This window comes from Balaenoptera borealis (assembly GCF_965194805.1).
Source record: "Balaenoptera borealis genome assembly, chromosome: 4".
Taxonomy (NCBI): domain Eukaryota; kingdom Metazoa; phylum Chordata; class Mammalia; order Artiodactyla; family Balaenopteridae; genus Balaenoptera; species Balaenoptera borealis.
This window is the reverse complement of record NC_138861.1, coordinates 113,043,720-113,061,467: the sequence shown is the minus strand read 5'-3', so window position 1 is coordinate 113,061,467 and position 17,748 is coordinate 113,043,720.

Here is a 17,748-nt window from a genome sequence, read left to right as displayed (position 1 = left end):
TTTTTTTTGGACACCTTCCTTTCTGGCATTCCTGGTATTTGTCAACTGTGTGCACTGGCCATTTTCTGTGATGCTGTTTACAAATAGGATTTGGGAGAAGATGGGCTGTATTCTGCCCACCAAAAGATTAAGATGTATTGCCGGCTGGGGTCCTCCTTTATGTCAGACACACAAGGCATTTTGCAGTCTGATGAGGAAACTGAGGCTCAGAACAGTGAAAGGGAGGCCAAGCAGGAGTGAACCCAGGGCTGCCCTTTCTTCTGATTGGCTGTGACAGCCAGACTTGTGCTGATGCAGAAGTCTAAATATTCAAGCAGCTGAAGGCAGGGGGCATTTAGGTGGAGAGAGTTTAAAAATTGCAAAACCACTCAAGTTCCCCCAGGTTAATCTTGCTCCAGGCAGGTACGAGTGGTTTGTTACCTCAGTGTGAAGTAAGAAAAAAGAGGCTTTCAAAGACCCTGTTCTTAGTTCTCTGTTTAAACCCACCTTACAGGGTGGTTATAAGAATAAACTAATAAAAGTCAAGGTTAATCGCATTGTAACAGGTCTGCAAATTTTTATGAATATCCTTAAAAAGTTATTGTATTATCCTTCTAAACATGTCATTTTTCTTTCAGGGTTAAACCTTGAGCTGACTAGGTCCTATTAAAGCAATTTACTTTGATAGTATTGGGTTGGCCAAAAAGTTCGTTTGGGTCTTTCCATAACATCTTACCCTGAACAGACTTGTTGGCCAAACCAGTATCAAAGCAGCCTGAATTTCCTCTCTTTTCCGAAATAGATTTCTAGGAGTTGGAGAGAAAAAGAAAGAGAAGAAGCAATCTTTGGTATAGATTGTTTTCTTTTAGATAGCACTTTTGCAGTTGAATAAGGAAAGTTTTAAGAAATCAGTAGTTTTATTCAGTTCAACTCCATTGGTGAAAACATGTATAGTTCTTTATTCCACCACTGAAAACTGATCCTCCTAGGTGTTTTTTTGTTTGTTTTGTGTGTGTGTGTGTGTGTGTGTGTGTGTGTGTGTGTGTGTGTGTGTGTGGTGCCCCCTGCCCTGTCTCGGTGATGAAACTGGACTCCAGCATAAAGTAGATAATTGTATATTGTTGACTTGTACCTGGATATAGAACCATGACACCATAGCACTCTTAAGATTATAACTCCTTCCTTGTGGAAGGAAATTAGAGATCAATTTTACTCAGATAAGAGAAAAGGCATTTTATATGTACTTACCAGTATTTTGTGGTTACTGGAACTCAGCGTACATTCAGCCTTTATCCCTTCTTCTAATTAAGCTTTCAAGATGGCTAGAATAGGCCTTCTAAGTTTCTTTTCTCCTTGGCCAAGGAGAGTGTATTGTATTTCTCATTTCCTAGGTACAGCAGTGTTACTTTATGTTGATTCCTAAATGACACATGGGCAGGAGGTGGGTTGTGTAGTTAATCCTCATTCTCTCTCAAGTAAGCTGGATTTTGGCAGAAGAATTGGTACACGTGAGAACCTCGCCCCTTTCAGGTTCGGAAGAGGAATCATTGATCATAAGCATGCAGTGGGATTTCACAATGAAGGAGATTCTGTTGGGAAGTTGTGTGCACTGATTTTTGCCTTTCCTCACAAACATATGTTTGGACCTGAATCCTCTAGTACCCTTAGAGCCTGCAGTTCTGCTCTAAGCCCTCTTGTTGTTGAAACCATTCTAAATCACAGGGACTAATGAGATAATTCCAGAGTGCCCACCCTGGGCCAGGCTCTGCCCTGTCTTCAGGGAGAGGGAAACAGACAACCTCAAGGCAAGCACAGTAAGAAGTCCTGGGGATGAACCAGTTGTAAGGTACACCCAGTGGGGGAGGGAGTCATTCCGCCTAGGGTGGGGGTGGAGGCCGTTAGGTTATTACTGGTCCTCTGGATTGACTGACAGGTATTTACTAACTCCTTGCGGTCTCGGGTCATCTTTCTCTTACTCCTGCCACCTCACTGTAAGGAGGACCCTGTGAGGCCTTCCTGGAAGAGATCCCCACCCACGTCCTCCACCTGCCTTTTGTTTTAGAAAAACTTTAGTCAAAGAATCAATTTAATCAGAGAAGTGAGAAAATGCAGAAATAAAGGAAAACAGGCAGGACAAAATAATCATACTTTAGCCATTAAACAAAGTCAAGGACCTTTAAACAAAGTCAAGTTCTTCGTCAAGGACTGTAGATAATATTCTGAGCCATGTCCTTTGAGCTGTTTTGCAGACTAAAACTCTCACCAGGTGGAAGAAATTAACTGTATGCTGCCCACAAGCCACGTAGGCCCCAAACCTGTTGGAACCTGAAAGTTGATGATGCTGATTCCTGATTACTTCACCACCAACCAATCAGAAGAATGTCCATGAGCTGATCATGCCCTGCTCCTTGAACAGTGTAAGACTCCTTACTACACCCTCCAGTGGGGAACACACAGTTTTGAGGGTGTTAGCCTGCCGTGGCCCCCTTTGCCTGGCAAAGCAATAAAGCTATTCTTTTCTACTTCACCCAAAACCGTGGCTGCGTTTCTATTTGTCACTGGTGAACAGAGGCCGAATTTCGGCAGCATCACCTACTTTCACCCTGACTCTCATTCCCACCCACAAGGGAGGCAGTGGGAGGTGGTAAACGCTAAACAGGGCTCCATGTGCCAGAATGAGACTTGACATTGAATCTGACTTCATCTTATTCGCCAAGGGCAGGTTACGCAGCCTCCCTGAACCTCAGGGGTTTTGTCTATTATACTGCCTTCCTAGGGTAGACAGAGTGAAGTTAGAATATTGTACACGAGGTGTCCGGCACATAGCAAGTATCTGATAATATTTCATCTTCCAGTGTGTGAAGTCTGCCCAAACTGCACTGTCTACCATGGATTGTCTGAGGCACTGGCCCCAGGGAGAGGCCACATCCTCTAGATACCTTGCTTTTTTCCAGCACATGGCTTTCCAAGTGACTGGACTGTTAAAGCAAAAAGAACCACAGTGGCCAAACCGGGCAGTAAGGCAGCATGTTTTAATGTAGAAATCCACTTTAATTCTGAAGTAATACTCTAGTTTACAGTTATATATAATCATTTTTCAAGATACAGATACAGCCATAAGACTGTCACACAAACCTGTATTTTTGATAAAAGCTTTCTATTGAAGTCTATACATACAGAAACATAAAAACCTGCACATGGACAGCTCAAAGAATTTCACAGAGTGCACACACTTAAATGCCGTTACTACCCAAATCAAAGAAATAGACTATTTAGCCGAAGGGTGAGCATATCCTTACTTCTGTCAGCATGGATTGATTTAGCCCGGTTTTGAATTTTATGTAAATGGAATCATAGGGCATGTACCCTTTGGTGTCTGGCTTCTTTCACTTAAGATTCCATGAGAGGGCTTCCCTGGTGACGCAGTGGTTAAGAATCCACCTGCTAATGCAGGGGACACGGGTTCGAGCCCTGGCCCGGGAAGATCCCACCTGCCACGGAGCAACTAAGCCCGTGCGCCGCAACTACTGAGCCTGCGCTCTAGAGCCCGCAAGCCACAGCTACTGAGCCCGCGTGCCTAGAGCCTGTGCTGTGCACAAGACAAGCCACGACAATGAGAAACCCGCACACCACAACAAAGAGCAGCCCCCGCTCGCCGCAACTAGAGAAAGCCCACGCGCAGCAAGGAAGACCCAACACGGCCAATAAATAAATAAATAAATATATTTAAAAAAAAAAAAGATTCCATGAGATTCATCCATGTTGCTTTGTAACAGGAGTTTATGCTGTCTTTATTGCTGTACAGTATTTCTCCATTCTACTGTCAATGAGATGTTCAGCTTTTCCTGTGGGGTGGGGGTGGGGGAGGGCAGCTGAATGTCTAAGGAAGTCAACATCTACACATATACTGGTACATACACTTTCTCATTTCTGCTGAGGACCTGCCTTGGAGTGGAATTGCTGAGTCATCAGGTGGATTTCAGCTGTAATAGATAAGAGCCAAGTTGTTTTCCAGGCTGCTTTTCCCAGTTTACATTGCCACCCTCAGTATGTGAGGGGATATGTGTTTATTTTGCCCCAAAATGCGCTGAAATTGAATATTTCTCAAACTTCTATCTCTGTATCCAACTCCTCTAAATAGCTGTTAAATTCAGTGCTGTCAAGTATAATCCCTGGGGGTTACCACTAGATTATAAAACTGGAAAATGTCATCTCCAAGTTTTCAGATTTCAGTCTCGCATGATGTTAAAAATAGATCAGAATAGCAATTTCCCTCAGCTTAAAAAATGACAACCACTTAGATACTCTACGACTGTGCTTTTAGATTTTAGATTTTTCAACTTGCAATTTGGGGCTGAACCTTCCTTCTGTCTGTCTTGGTTACAGACAATGAGGATTTCGGAGAAACCACTGTATGCCCTGGTGAAAAAGAGAAGTTTCTTTGTTTTAGAGGTCAAAGGCTAATGTAGCTTTTTTTTCTTCTGGGATCCAGGGAAGCTTTAATTTATTCCCTTTGATATAAGTGATTAAACTGCCCTTTTAGTAGCTTAAATTGTAATTGCTGAGTAAATACATGTGTTTGTCAGAGTTGAAAGGTCAGACATCGCTGGGAAGGTCAGGCCATTGTTTGGCCACAGAGCCAGTATTGTGAGCTGCTGAAATATGACCTGTGCTGCTGTGCCTTCTGGTGACCTCAGTCCAACTTCTGTTGGAGGCCTGTGGTTGTCCATGTATTAGATTTCTCCATTGTAGATCAAAGGTAGGTAAAAGACTCAGTCCTACTGGGTAGTTAGAACAGCGTTGCTCTTGGGATCTGGCGTCAAGTTTACATCGGGATACTAATAGTAACGCAATATGATGGCTCTGCTCCAACCAATTTTATCCTGAACAGAGAGGTATTTTACAGCTAAAATTGAAACGGCAATCTCTCAGTTTTAGAAAAAGTTTAAGGTAATAGCATTTTCTCAATTTTAAGGTGTCCCTGCATAAAATTTCTTAAGCTTCTTGGCCCTTGTCACCACTTGATTCTAGTTTAGATGCTGTGAAAGCTGGCATAAACTTTTATAGCACCCCAAAAGTGTTTGGTGCTCTACTGTTTGAGGATGTTTGAGAATAGTGGGTCTGGAAGGAGAGGCGGTGGTTCCAAAGCATTGTCGTGGTGGCAGGTACTGCGTGTAGGTCCCTAATATCCGTCTTCCAGTTTCATCCAGCCTGATGCTGGGTTTCATGGTGTGGCCACCCTTCCCTTGCAGCCGGTTCTGCTCTCCGTTGCCAGTCTTCTTTTTTTTTTTTTTTTTTAAGTTGATTTACAATATCGTGTTAGTTTCAGGTGTACAGCACAGTGATTCAGTTTTATATGTATATATATGTTAATAACCTGTATATATAGGTTATTACAAAATATTGAGTATAGTTCCGTGTGCTATACAGTAGGTTCTTGTTGGTTATCTATTTTATATCTAGTAGTGTGTATATGTTAATCCCAATCTCCTAATTTATCCCTCCCCCACCCCCCTCTCCGTTGCCAGGCTGGTGTTTTCTCCCCCTTGTTCAGTTTCCTTAACCTGAGGGCCTGCAGGTTCCTCAGGAGTTGTGGCCGTGCTGGTGGAGGTGATGCCCAAGGGGAGGTCACAGAGCCCAGCTGACCCTCTGTGATCAGGATTTTCCCACCAATACGACCTTGAAACACCTTGATTTTCCTAAGGTTGGCAGAGGGGTCTCCCTATGGATTCTGTTTAATATATGTATGTTTGCATATTTACTTTAGTGATTTTCAGTTCATCTAGATGAGTGAAGTGGGTCTTTTAGGGAATGACATGAAGATTCTTACTGATATAAAAGCAGTCTCCAGCTAGCATTCTGTACTGTTGTCTGGCATGTCCCAAGCCCTCAAGCTAATAACAGCAAATAGATTGTATCTGACCTATCAACTCCAGTTAATTGGTGGTGGTTTTCTGGTGTTCTTGAGGATTTTGAGGCCTTATCCCTCTCTTAGGAAGGGGAAGAAATGCTTTTTTCTATTAGCAATGCCTGCCATGGGTTGGGTAGGAAAGGGGCAACCAGGTCACCACAGGTTGCCTTCTGGGTTTCTAACAGGATGAGGGAGTCTGGCACCAGGGAGCCAGCATTCGGCAAGAATGAGCCCTCCGGCACTCTGACTTTTCCACACCTTCTGTTCTGAGAAGCTCTGAGTCATTAGCACGGCAGCTCAGCGCTTAGGCTGAGAGCCTAAACCTCCGTGGGTTCAAATCCCAGCTCCACTTTGCTAGCTGTGAGCCTTGGCAGAGACCTTTACACTCTAGGAAACTAGGTATTTACTCAGCAATTACAATTAAACTGCCAAACGGGTAGTTCAGTCACTTACACTCAAACCTCGTTTGATTGTAATTTGCAGACACTTTCATTTTTTACAAATTGAAGGTTTGTGGCAACCCTGCATCAAGCAAGTCTATCGGTGCCATTCTTCCAAGAGCATTTGCTCACTTTGTGTCACTGTGTCACATTTTGGTAATTCTCGCCATAGTTCAAACTTTTTCATTATTATTATATTTGTTATTGTGATTGGTGATCTTTCATGTTACTATTGTAATTTTTTGTCTTGCATTTTAAAATTCAGGTATATACATTGCTTTTTTTAGACATAATGCTATTGCACACTTAATAGACTACAGCATAGTGTAAACATAACTTTTAGATGCACCAGGAAACCAGAGAATTCATGTGACTCGCTTTATTTATTTATTTTTTAAAACAATAGAGATGCATTCTCCCACAGTTCTGGAGGCTAGAAGTTCAAAATTAAAGTGATGGCAGGGCGGAGCTCCCTCTGAAGCCTGTGGAGGAGAATCCATTCTTCCCTCCTGGCTTCTGGCGGCTGGTTGGCAATCCTGGCGCTCCTCCGAGCTCCTCTGCACTCCTCAGCTCACAGTGTATGCAGCACTTCAGTCTCTGCCTTCCTGGTCACAGGGCATTGTCCCCTTGCCTCTCTGTGTCTTTCTTCTTCATATAACGACAACAGTCACTTTGGATTAAGCCCACCCTTCTCCAGGATAATCTCATCTTTGCTAATTACATCTGCAATGACCCTATTTCCAAATAAGGTCACATTCTGAGGTACTGGTGGCTAGGGCTTCAACAAAGCATCTTTGAGGGACACAGTTCAACCCATAACACTCAGGGTTGCTTCCTAGTCCACTGTCAGTTCCCTTAGCCCTGCCCCTAGCTTGTTAAAGAATCCTTTCATTGAACCTTCTTCATTTACCCCTTTGAGTGTGCGATTCCTGCTCTGAAATGGATCTTTGACCCTTACGAGCTGTGTGACCTTGGGCAAGACACTTAACCTCTCTGAGGTTCCTTCACCTCTAAAATGGAAATAATTTTCATACCTTCCCTACCTAATTCACTGAGTTGCTGAAAGGTCTTTGTAAACCAAAGAGGCCCATAGCACTGACGGGGATCATTATCATTCTGTGTGTGTTGCAAGGTACTGCTAGGAAAGGGCCATGTCTAGATTGTTCTCTTTGATCTGAACGGAACCTAGCACCACATACCAATACATGCTGAATAAACGCTTCTTGATGTTGACCTATCTCGTGCATCCTGGCCGGTGTTGAGAGGCTGAACACTGAACTGCTCCCCGGAAGACTTGCTTTATTGAGGACATTTAGTTCCTCCTCAAGGGCTATGGATAATATTCTGAGCCATATCCTGCGAGCTGTTTTGTAGATCCTGAAACCCCTACCAGGTAGACGTTAACTACATGATGACCAGACTGTAGCCATGACATAAGCTGCCCCATGTCCTCAGCCTGCCTATAGTTCCAAGAATTGGCCTCCAATAAATGGGAACAAACCGACCCTGGAACTGAAGATCAACTGTACTTAAAACAATCAAGATGACGCTGATCAGACCACTGCGTGACCAGTTTCCAGATGACTGTCGGAGCTGACTGTGCCGTTTCTGCACGTAGCCCCCTCCCTCCACCTATAAAAGTTCTTGCCCCCTGACTGTGTGCGTGGGGGGCAGTCGGCCTGTGGACAGCCGTCTGCCCCATCCCCTCCCCCGGTTGCCGGCATCTGACATAAAGCAAGCTTTCCTTTCCACCAACCTTGCCTCTTTATTGGCTTTTGAGCAGCGAGCCGCTGGACCCCACTTTTGGTTACAGTATCCCAAGTGATATATATTAACATCTACTGAGCATTTTTCACATGTCAGGCGCTTTTCTAAGGGCTTCACATGTGTGAAGTCACTCTTGGAGGCACTTGCAGTCCAGCTAGGGACTAATGGGGGCAGGTACATGGTACAGCGGGAGAATAGGGTGGTATTGGTCGGGCCTCAGTGTTGCGAGTAACAGAAACCCACTCAAATTAGCATTCGTTTGAAAAAAAAAATCCTTTTTTTTTGGCTCAGAAATCTGTGAAGTCTCAGTGATGGATAAGCACAACAGCTAAGACTTATTGGGGAAACTATATTCAATATTCTGTAATAAACCATAATGGATGAGAATTTGAAAAAGAATATATGTATATATACACACAATATATATATGTATAACTGAATCACTTTGCTGTACACCAGAAACACACACAACATTGTAAATCAACTATACTTCACTTAAAAAGACTTATTGAGAGCTTTCTATGGGCCAGGCACTGTACTAAGCGCTTTGCATGTATTTTTAAATTAAATTAAATTTATTTTTTATACAGCAGGTTCTTATTAGTTATCTATTTTATACATATTAGTGTATATATGTCAATCCCAATCTCCCAATTCATCCCACCACCACCACCCTACCCCCCCGCTTTCCCCCCTTGATGTCCATATGTTCATTCTCTACATCTGTGTCTCTATTTCTGCCTTGCAAACTGGTTCATCTGTACCATTTTTCTAGATCCCACATATATGCGTTAACATATGATATTTGTTTTCCTCTTTCTGACTTACTTCACTCTGTATGACAGTCTCTAGATCCATCCACATCTCTACAAATGACCCAATTTTGTTCCTTTTTATGGCTGAGTAATATTCCATTGTATATATGTACCACATCTTCTTTATCCATTCGTCTGTCGATGGGCGTTTAGGTTGCTTCCATGACCTGGCTATTGTAAATAGTGCTACAATGAACATTGGGGTGCATGTGTCTTTTTGAATTATGGTTTTCTCTGGGTATATGCCCAGTAGTGGGGTTGCTGGGTCATATGGTAGTCCTATTTTTAGTTTTTTAAGGAACCTCCATACTGTTCTGCAGAGTGGGTGTATCACTTTACATTCCCACCAACAGTGCAAGAGGGTTCCGTTTTCTCCACACCCTCTCCAGCATTTGTTGTTTGCAGATTTTCTGATGATGCCCATTCTAACCAGTGTGAGGTAATACCTCACTGTAGTTTTGATTTGCATTTCTCTAATAATTAGTGATGTTGAGCAGCTTTTCATGTGCCTCTTGGCCATCTGTATGTCTTCTTTGGAGAAATGTCTATTTAGGTCTTCTGCCCATTTTTGGATTGGGTTGTTTGTTTTTTTAATATTGAGCTGCATGAGCTGTTTATATATTTTGGAGATTAATCCTTTGTCCATTGATTCATTTGCAAATATTTTCTCCCATTCTGAGGGTTGTCTTTTCGTCTTGTTTATAGTTTCCTTTCCTGTGCAAAAGCTTTGAAGTTTCATTAGGTCCCATTTCTTTATTTTTGTTTTTATTTCCATTTCTCTAGGAGGTGGGTCAAAAAGGACCTTGCTGTGATTTATGTCATAGAGTGTTCTTCCTATGTTTTCCTCTATGAGTTTTATAGTGTCTGTTCTTACATTTAGGTCTTTTTGATCGATTTTGAGTTTATTTTTGTGTATGGTGTTAGGGAGTGTTCTAATTTCATTCTTTTACATGTAGCTGTCCAGTTTTCCCAGCACCACTTATGGAAGAGACTGTCTTTTCTCCATTTTATATACTTGCCTCCTTTGTCATAGATTAGTTGACCACAGGTGCATGGGTTTATCTCTGGGCTTTCTATCCTGTTCCATTGATCTATATTTCTGTTTCTGTGCCAGTACCATATTGTCTTGATTACTGTAGCTTTTTAGTATGCTCTGAAGTCAGGGAGTCTGATTCCTCTGGTTTTTTCTTTTCCCTCAAGATTGCTTTGGCTATTCGGGGGCTTTTGTGTCTCCATACAAATTTTAAGATTTTTTGCTCCAGTTCTGTAAAAATGCCATTGGTAATTATATAGTGATTGCATTGACTCTGTAGATTGCTTTGGGTAGTATAGTCATTTTCACAATATTGATTCTTCCAATCCAAGAACATGGTATATCTCTCCATCTGTTTGTGTCATCTTTGATTTCTTTCATCAGTGTCTTATAGTTTTCTGCATACAGGTCTTTTGTCTCCTTAGGTAGGTTTATTCCTAGGTATTTTATTCTTTTTGTTGTAATGGTGAATGGAATTGTTTCCTTAATTTCTCTTTCTGATTTTTCATTGTTAGTGTACAGGAATGCAAGAGATTTCTGTGCATTAATTTTGTATCCTGCAACTTTACCAAATTCATTGATGAGCTCTAGTAGTTTTCTGGTGGCATCTTTAGGATTATCTTTGTATCGTATCATGTCATCTGCAAACGGTGCCAGTTTTACTTCGTCTTTTCCATTTGGATTCCTTTTATTTCTTTTTCTTCTCTGGTTGCCATTGCTAGGACTTCCAAAACTATATTGAATAACAGTGGAGAGAGTGGACATCCTTGTCTTGTTCCTGATCTTAGAGGAAATGCTTTCAGTTTTTCACCATTGAGAATGATGTTTGCTGTGGGGTTGCCATATATGGCCTTTATTATGTTGAGGTAGGTTCCCTCTATGCCCACTTTCTGGAGAGTTTTTATCATATGCGTGTTGAATTTTGTCAAAAGCTTTTTCTGCATCTATTGAGTTGATCGTATGGTTTTCATTCTTCAATTTGTTAATATGGTGTATCACATTGATTGATTTGCGTATATTGAAGAATCCTTGCATCCCTGGGATAAATCCCACTTGATCATGGTGTATGATCCTTTTAATGTGTTGTTGGATTCTGTTTGCTAGTATTTTGTTGAGGATTTTTGCATCTATATTCATCAGTGATATTGGTCTGTAATTTTCTTTTTTTGTAGTATCTTTGTCTGGTTTTGGTATCAGGGTGATGGTGGCCTCATAGAATGAGTTTGGGAGTGATCCTTCCTCTGCAATTTTTGGAAGAGTTTGAGAAGGATGGATGTTAGCTCTTCTCTAAATGTTTGATAGAAATCACCTGTGAAGCCATCTGGTCCTTGACTTTGTTTGTTGGAAGATTTTTAATCACAGTTTCAATTTCATTACTTGTGATTGGTCTGTTCATATTTTCTATTTCTTCCTGGTTCAGTCTTGGAAGGTTATACCTTTCTAAGAACTTCTCCATTTCTTCCAGGTTGTCCATTTTGTTGGCATAGAGTTGCTTGTAGTAGTCTCTTATGATGCTTTGTATTTCTGCGGTGTCCATTGTAACTTCTCCTTTTTCATTTCTAATTTTATTGATTTGAGTCCTCTTCCTCTTTTTCTTGATGAGTCTGGCTAAAAGTTTATAAATTTTGTTTATCTTCTCAAAGAACTAGCTTTTCGTTTTATTTATCTTTGCTATTGTTTTCCTCAAAGAACCAGCTTTTAGTTTTATTGATCTTTGCTATTGTTTTCTTTGTTTCTATTTCATTTATTTCTACTCGGATCTTTATGATTTCTTTCCTTCTACTAACTTTGGGTTTTGTTTGTTCTTCTTTCTGTAGTTCCTTTAGCTGTAAGGTTAGATTGTCTATTTGAGATTTTTCTTGTTTCTTGAGGTAGGCTTGTATTGCTATAAACTGCCCTCTTAGAACTGTTTTTGCTGCATCCCATAGGTTTTGGATCATCGTGTTTTCATTGTCATTTGTCTCTAGGTATTTTTTGATTTCCTCTTTGATTTCTTCAGTGATCTCTTGGTTATTTAGTAACGTTTTGTTTAGCCTCCATGTGTTTGTGTTTTTTTTTCCCTGTAATTGATTTCTAATCTCATAGCATTGTGGTCGGAAAAGATGCTTGATGTGATTTCAATTTTCTTAAATTTACTGAGGCTTGATTTGTTGACCCAAGATGTTATCTATCGTGGAGAATGTTCCATGTGCACTTGAGAAGAAAGTGTAATCTGTTGTTTTTGGATGGAGTGTCCTATAAATATCAATTAAGTCTGTCTGGTCTATTGTGTCATTTAAAGCTTGTGTTTCGTTATTAATTTTCTGTTTGGATGATCTGTCCATTGGTGTAAATGAATTGTTAAAGTCCCCCACTATTATTGTGTTATTGTCAATTTCCTCTTTTATAGCTGTTGGCATTTGCCTTGTGTATTGAGGTGCTCCTATGTTGGGTGCATATTTATTTAGAATTTTTATATCTTCCTCTTGGATTGATCCCTTGATCATTATGTAGTGTCCTTGCTTGTCTCTTGTAACATCCTTTATTTTAAAGTTTATTTTGTCTGATATGAGTATTGATACTCCAGCTTTCTTTAGATATCCATTTGCATGGAATATCTTTTTCCATTCCCTCACTTTCAGTCTGTATGTGTCCCTAGGTCTGAAGTGGGTCTCTTGTAGACAGCATATATATGGGTCTTGTTTCTGTATCCACTCAGCAAGCCTGTGTCTTTTGGTTGGAGCATTTAATCCATTCACATTTAAGGTAATTATCGATATGTATGTTCCTATTACCATTTTCTTAATTGCTTTGGGTTTGTTTTTGTAGGTCATTTTTTCTATTGTGTTTCCCGCCTAGAGGAGTTCTTTTAGCATTGTTGTAGAGCTGGTTTGGTGGTGCTGAATTCTCTTAGCTTTTGCTTGTCTCTAAAGCTTTTGATTTCTCCGTTGAATCTGAATGAGATCCTTGCCAGGTAATCTTGGTTCTTCTCTTTCATCACTTTAAATATATTGTGCCACTCCCTTCTGGCTTGTAGAGTTTCTGCTGAGAAATCAGCTGCCTACCTCATGGGAGTTCCCTTATATTTTATTTGTTGTTTTTCCCCTGTTGCTTTTAATAATTTTTCTTTGTCTTTAATTCTTGTGAGTTTGATTACTATATGTCTCAGCGTGTCTCTCCTTGGGTTTATCCTGTGTGGGACTCTCTGTGCTTCCTGGACTTGGGTGGCTATTTCCTTTTCCATGTTAGGGAAGTTTTTGAATATAATCTCTTCAAATATCTTCTCAGGTCCTTTCTCTCTCTCTTCTCCTTCTGGGACCCCTATAATGTGAATGTTGGTGTGTTAATGTTGTCCCAGAGGTCTCTTATGCTGTCTTCATTTCTTTTCATTCTTTCTTCTTTATTCTGTTCTGTGGCAATGAATTCCACCATTCTGTCTTCCAGGTCACTTATCCGTTCTTCTGCCTCAGTTATTCTGCTATTGATTCCTTCTAGTGTATTTTTCATTTCATTTATTGTATTGTTCATCTGTTTGTTTGTTCTTTAATTCTTCTAGGTGTTTGTTCTTTAATTCTTCAAGGTCTTTTTTAAACATTTCTTGCCTCTTCTCGATCTTTGTCTCCATTTTTTTTCCCAAGTCCTGGACCATCTTCACTAACATTATTCTCAATTCTTTTTCTGGAAGGTTGCCTACCTCCACTTCATTTAATTGTTTTTCTGAGGTTTTATCTTATTCGTTCATCTGGTACATATTCCTCTGCCTTTTCATCTTGTCTACCTTTCTGTGAATGTGGTTTTTGTTCCACAGGCTGCAGGATTGTAGTTCTTCTTGCTTCTGCTGTCTGCCCTCTGGTGGATGAGGTTATCTAAGAGCCTTGTGCAAGCTTCCTGATGGGAGGGACTGGTCGTGGGTAAGCTGGGTGTTGCTCTGGTGGGTAGAGCTCAGTAAAACTTTAATCTGCTTGTCTGCTGATGGGTGGGGTTGAGTTCCCTCCCTGTTGGTTGGCCTGAGGGGACCCAGCACTGGAGGCTACAGGCTTTTTGGTTGCACTAACAGCGGACTCCAGGAGGGCTCATGCCAAGGAGTACTTCCCAGAACTTCTGCTGCCAGTGTCCTTGTTCCTGCAGTGAGTCACAGCCGCCCCCTGCCTCTGTAGGAGACCCTCCAACACTAGCAGGTAGGTCTAGTTCAGTCTCCTATGGGGTCACTACTCCTTTCCCCGGGTCCTAATGCACACACTACTTTGTGTGTGCCCTCCATGAGTGGAGTCTCCGTTTCCCCTAGTCCTGTCGAAGTCCTGCAATCAAATCCTGTTAGCCTTCAAAGTCTGATTCTCTGGGAATTCCTCCTCCCATCGCTGGACCGCCAGGTTGGGAAGCCTGACATGGGGCTCAGAACCTTTACTCCAGTGGGCGGACTTCAGTGGTATAACTGTTCTCCAGTTTGTGAGTCACCCACCCAGTGGTTATGGGATTTGATTTTATTGTGATGGCGCCCCTCCTACTGTCTCACTGCAGCTTCTCCTTTGTCCTTGGATGTGGGGTATCTTTTTTGGTGAGTTCCAGTGTCTTCCTGTCGATGATTATTCAGCAGTTAGTTGTCATTCTGGTGCTCTCGCAAGAAGAAGTGAGTGCACGTCCTTCTATTCTGCCATCTTGAACCAACCCCTGCATGTATTAGTAGTTTTAATCTTTACCCAATCTTGTAGACAAAAGAGAGGATCTGTGTCTTGCCCAAGGTTGAAACAGCCAGTAATGACAGAACCAGTAATGACAGCTGGCCAGGCAGCTGGCTCCAGAGTTCATGTTCTTAACTAGCTTAAGTAGGGTTTGGCTGGATTCAGGGGTTGAAACAGTGCTATGAGACTGCTTGGCTTGGCCTGCATCTCAGAGCTTCCTTCCTAAGGTGGGCTCCTCTGTGTGTCTCCATGGTGACAAGCCCACACTGACCTCAGAGAGGTCTTCCCAACAGCTCTAGCCTAAGTCCTGGGGACTGACAGGTCTGGTCTGGGTCATGTGCCCTCTCCTAGGGCAGGGTCAGCCTCTTGAGAACACTGCAGGAGTACTACAGAAGGGAGAAAAGTGTTTTCTCAGAGGAAGGGATGTCTACACCAAAGACCAGAGTTAATTGTGACCAAGGGTCAAAGTTAAAACCGGGTAATGGAATTCCTATGTCGACGAAAATAATCAACAAACAATCAATAATTAGAAAAGAGTTTTAATTGCGCCAAACTGAGGACTAGCCCGGAAGCCTGGTTCCCAGATTACTCTAAGAAACTGCTCTGGAGAAGCAGGTTTTCAGCACAGTTTTATATCTTGTCAGAACAAAGAACATTAAACAAGTCAGGGATACATTTCTTCAAGGTTTCAAAAAAACACCAATGCATACACATACAGCACATACAGTAATGGCCTTGGCACCTGGGAAGGGAGTCTTATCATCAAAGGAGGACCAGCATTGGCGTTCCAGGAAGAGGGGCATTTAATCTTTATTTTTAAAATGGACATTCTTTACATCTGGTCAATGTGCCCTTTTCTTTAATAATTAAAGCAGATGTACAGGGTTTCCCTGGTGGCACAGTGGTTAAGAATCCGTCTGCCAATGCAGGGGACACGGGTTCAAGCCCTGGTCCGGGAAGATTCCACATGCCGCGGAGCAACAAAGCCTGTGCGCTACAGCTACTGAGCCTGCGCTCTAGGGCCCACGAGCCACAACTACTGAGCCTGCGTGCCACAACTACTGAAGCCCCCGCACCTAGAGCCTGTGTTCCGCAACGAGAAGGCACCGCAATGAGAAGCCCACACACCACAACGAAGAGAAGCCCCCGCTCGGCGCAACTAAAGAATGCCCGCGCGCAGCAACGAAGACCCAATGCAGCCAAAAATAAATAAATAAATAATTTAATTAAAAAAAATAAAACAGATGTACAAAGTAGGTTTGATAGGCCACAAACAGGCTATTTTAGTTAGCATAAAATTCAAGTTAACTCATGTAGAAGCCAGAATGATTTCCCTATATCTCAATATGTAAAAATTTCTTTTATCACCTGCTATGTGCCAGGTGTTTGCAAGGCATTGGGGAGCAACTATGACATGGTTGTAGCCCCCCGTCAACTGGGAGAGCACAGGCAAAAGGAAAATTGTAACACAGAGTAACTGGAGCCCAAGGAGAAGGGAATAATTGATGAGGAGGTAAGCAGGAACCAAATCCAGAAAGCCTGGCAAGGCCAATTAATAACTACCACTGCTTGAATGTGCGAGGCACTAGCCTAAACAACTGGTATACACTTATCTTCACTCTGGTACCCACTGTGTCACATATGAGGAAACTGATACTTAGAACAATGAAATAACTTGCCCAAGGAATCCAGATTGATGGAGCCAGGATTCAATAGTCTATAAACACCATGGATTTAACCACATTGCTAAGGGAAGGCCAGCAAAGGTCACAGTCAAATTTATTTTTTCCCCAAAAGTAATCCACAGTCAAAATGAAATTTCTTGGTTGGTAGCAATCTGATATCATACATCTATCATTTCGGTGCACAACACACACATTGAAGAACTTATTTAATGGGCCCTAGCAATGAAGATGTGGTCATTAAATACCGGATATTTTCCAACCTGCTTTTAAGTATCATCAATACGGTCTGCAAGAAGTGCATTTAAAATATCAGGGGGGAAAAAAAAGCTGAAAGGCATTCGGATCCAAATACAAAGGCCCTGAAACCACCAAAGGGGAAACTGATCTGACCCGAACATACTACATATGGAAACCCTGGAATGGTTACGATGCTCTCGGGAATATTCAATTACAAGGGAGACCCAGCACTGACCTTTTTACAAGGAGACAATCAACAGAAGACTGTATTTGATAAGAGGAATTCACTTCCTGTTAACAAGGCTTCTAACCCTGTACAAGCAAAAGGAGAAGGGAGGGCAAAGACCCCAGTTGGCTTTGAAGAGATAAACCCTGGTTCTTTAGGAGTCTGAAAAGAAAAAGAAAAAAACAAAACGGGAAAAAGGAGGTATTGTGTACAAAGGCCATATGATCCACCCAGTTGTTAAATCCTTTGCTCCAAAGGGTTTGCTACAAGGGCTGAAGAAATGATAGAAATACACCTGTAGAAACTTGACATTCTTTTCTTGAATATTTATTGCATTTCTTCTGCAAACACTCACAACACATAGAGATATTAAAGAGTGCCTACTAATTCAGATTTTACTTCCTGGGTGGCTTTCTGGACTATCCATCCCTGTATTCAACCTACCTCAAGCCACTCTCCCTGGTCCCCACGTACCACAGCAGAATGAAGGGCTGCCCTTTATTCGGTGTTCCCATAACCCCATATGCAGTATCTCTGTTATGGCATTGGATGGAAATCGTCTCCACCACTAGATTCTAACTTACCCCTGTCCTCAGCATTTTAGCAGATGTAGCTGCTCAGAAATTGTTTGTTGACTGAATTAATGAAACGCTTCCATACATTTATAAATACTGCTTTCTACTGTACTAGGTCTCTGTGGTCATTTTTGGCCCAGGAACTCCTCAAGGGCAACGTCATGTCTTATCTTATCTCCATTGCCTCGCATGGTGCCTAACAGTTCCTAGCAGACAGTAGGTGCTCAGCAAAAGTTTGAAGGGTTAAGCACAAAATTTCTCAACATATGACACGGTAGGAAGGAGGCAGGAGAGTAGCAAACAGGATTACTGATGGAGGAAAACTTGTGAATTAGTGACACGGTCTTTTTCAGTTTATGAGCGTGAGTGATGGGAACCGACGGATTTCTGGGAAAGTACAAATTTAGCTTTCACGTTTCTGG